The sequence below is a fragment of the Vespa velutina genome, chromosome 5 (assembly GCF_912470025.1).
Source record: "Vespa velutina chromosome 5, iVesVel2.1, whole genome shotgun sequence".
Classification (NCBI taxonomy): Eukaryota; Metazoa; Arthropoda; class Insecta; order Hymenoptera; family Vespidae; genus Vespa; species Vespa velutina.
This window is the reverse complement of record NC_062192.1, coordinates 1343005-1345504: the sequence shown is the minus strand read 5'-3', so window position 1 is coordinate 1345504 and position 2500 is coordinate 1343005. Positions and strand designations below refer to the sequence as shown.

At 35.7% G+C, this 2500-nt stretch overlaps 1 protein-coding gene across 1 annotated transcript in view; it reads right to left on the bottom strand.

Moving 5' to 3' along the window:
• LOC124949502 (homeobox protein aristaless-like) overlaps positions 1 to 2500 on the bottom strand; it is a gene marked incomplete at its 5' end in the record, with an annotated part of 28404 nt that overhangs the window by 10654 nt on the left and 15250 nt on the right. The gene's annotated exons all lie outside the window — the stretch shown is intronic.

Here is a 2500-nt window from a genome sequence, read left to right as displayed (position 1 = left end):
CAAAGACATAGACAAACAAACGGACAAACAGAGCGAGAGATAGAGAGAGAGAGAGAGAGAGAAAGAAAAAAAACAAAAAAATGAACAGTGTGGCATTAGCGTCATTGATTATGATCAGGCACTTATGCATTAGATTAATTTACTTTGTATCCGTGTGAATGATAGGATCGTTATCGGTATTCACCTATCGATTAATTGCATTATCGTTTAACATCATTACGCATTATTTTCAATTCAATTTTACGTCTTCCCACTCTCCACCCCCCTTTCGTTTACCTTCCTCCTCCGCTTCGCTATTCCCATTAGTAATGATTAAATAAGTAAGTAAAATAAGAAGTACTCGATCTTTTCGTGCGTCGTTGAGATGAGACTAAGACTATTAATATCCATTAGAGTAACCAGAGCCAAACAAATTTCCATTCCAATTTTACCAGCGAGATAAGATCTTCTTGGTTCGTATAAATCCGTAATTATGGGTAATATGTGTATATGAAATATATATATATATATATATATATATATATATATATATATATATATATATATATATATATATATATATGTATGTATGTGTGTATATAATTAACGCGATCAAATGTGACGGATTTAAAGTGGTCATCGAGTTTATCCTGTTATAGATACCACGCAAATAATTATCCATGATATTTATCATCATCATCATCATTATCATCATCGTCGTCATCGGCCTCATCGTCATCGTTATCATTTTTTTCTTTTTCTTTTTTTCCATTTTCTTTTTCTTCATTTTTTCTTCTTCTTCTTCTTCTTCTTATTATTATTATTATTATTATTATTCTTACTCCTATTCGTCATTCTCTTTATAAGAAATAACAACAAAAGGACATCGTCGAAGATAGAATAGAAGAAACATTAATCCTACGTGAGAACGAATGGTTCTCACCATGAATCGTTTCCTCCTCTTATCGCCTTCCACGTAATCGCAAAGAATTACGTTCTTATAATGGCGTCTAGATAGTTTGAACGTTGTTAGAGTAAAATGTTCGTATCTCTATAGAGTTTCTAAAAATAATATATCCACCTTTCACTTGTTGCGAGAGATCGTTGAGAGTCTTTCTCTCTCTCTCTCTCTCTCTCTCTCTCTCTGTTCATCTATCTATCTATTTATCTATCTATCTATCTATCTCTCTATCTATCTATCTATTTATCCGTGTTCTTCCAAAAACGATTACGACGATTCTTTCTTAATATATGACATTTGGAGGAAGGAAAAGGAATAAACAAAAAATCGTAAGAGAGTCTAATGTATCCGGAAATATAAGAAAGAAAGAAAAAAAGGAAGAAAGAAAGAAAGAAAGAAAGAAAGGGAGGAAGCAAGAAGAGAGATAGCAAAAAAAGGAATAGAGAAAGAGGAGTGGGGGGAGGGAAAGGGAAAAAGAAAAGAGAAAGAAATGAGACCCCGGGTAAGTTTGAGATTCACGAAAACTGGAAGATCATCGACGGGGGCAAGTCGATCACAGCGAGACACCCTAAGGGGCTATTCCCTCTCATCATTCCGCACGCAAATTACACAGATGTTCCACGAAATCGCGAAGAAATCTCGGTTATTACGGGCGCACACAGAAGCGCTACCGATTCCCTCTCGAAATCTCTCTCGTGCTTAGGGAAACACACGCCCGGCCCGAAAGAAGATTTCGGGCAAATGCTGTCGAAATTACAGGTATATCAGGACCTTTTTCTCGTGCCCCGAAGATCCTCTCTCTCTCTCTCTCTCTCTCTCTCCTCCTTGATTTGCCAAGGTCGAGGAGATAGAGTAAGGGGAATGAATCAAAAAAAAAAAAAAAAAAAAAAAAAAAAAAAAAAAAAAAAAGAAAAAAGGAAGGAGCAAACAAAACAAAACAAAAAAAGAAAAAAGAAAGAAAGAAAGATCGATCGAACGACGGAATCGATATTTTCTTCACCTCGACGTTTATTCATCTCGAAAAAAGTAAAAGAAAAAGAAAAACACGATCGAATGCGTTTCACGTTACATGTAATTCCGATATCTGTTGATATCTAAAATAGATGAGTGTTAGAAAAATTTTTAAGTATTATTAGAAATTGAGGAAAATTCAAGTGGGCATGTGTAATCGTATAAATAATGAAATTGTGAATTATATGTGCGTGCGTCTCTCTCTCTCTCTCTTTCTGTGTGTGTAAGAAAGAGAAAGAAAGAGAGAGAGAGAGAGAGAGAGAGAGAGAGAGAGAGAGAGATAAAAAGAGAGAATCCAAAGCACAGGCATTGGCTCCTTTCTCAATAAGGCTAGTTCGAGCGCGATCGTAATTACGATAACAACGACTTAATAGGATTTAATTTTCCTTATCTCCATGTAAGTGCGCGCACTCGAAAATCCTTGAAACGATTCCGCGAGAGTTGCGTTCATCGAAGTTGCGTTACGGGAACGATATCGATTATCCTTTAGCCTTCTCCAGACGCGATATAACGAGAAGGAAATAAAAGAGTGTGAACGAAGGAAAAAAA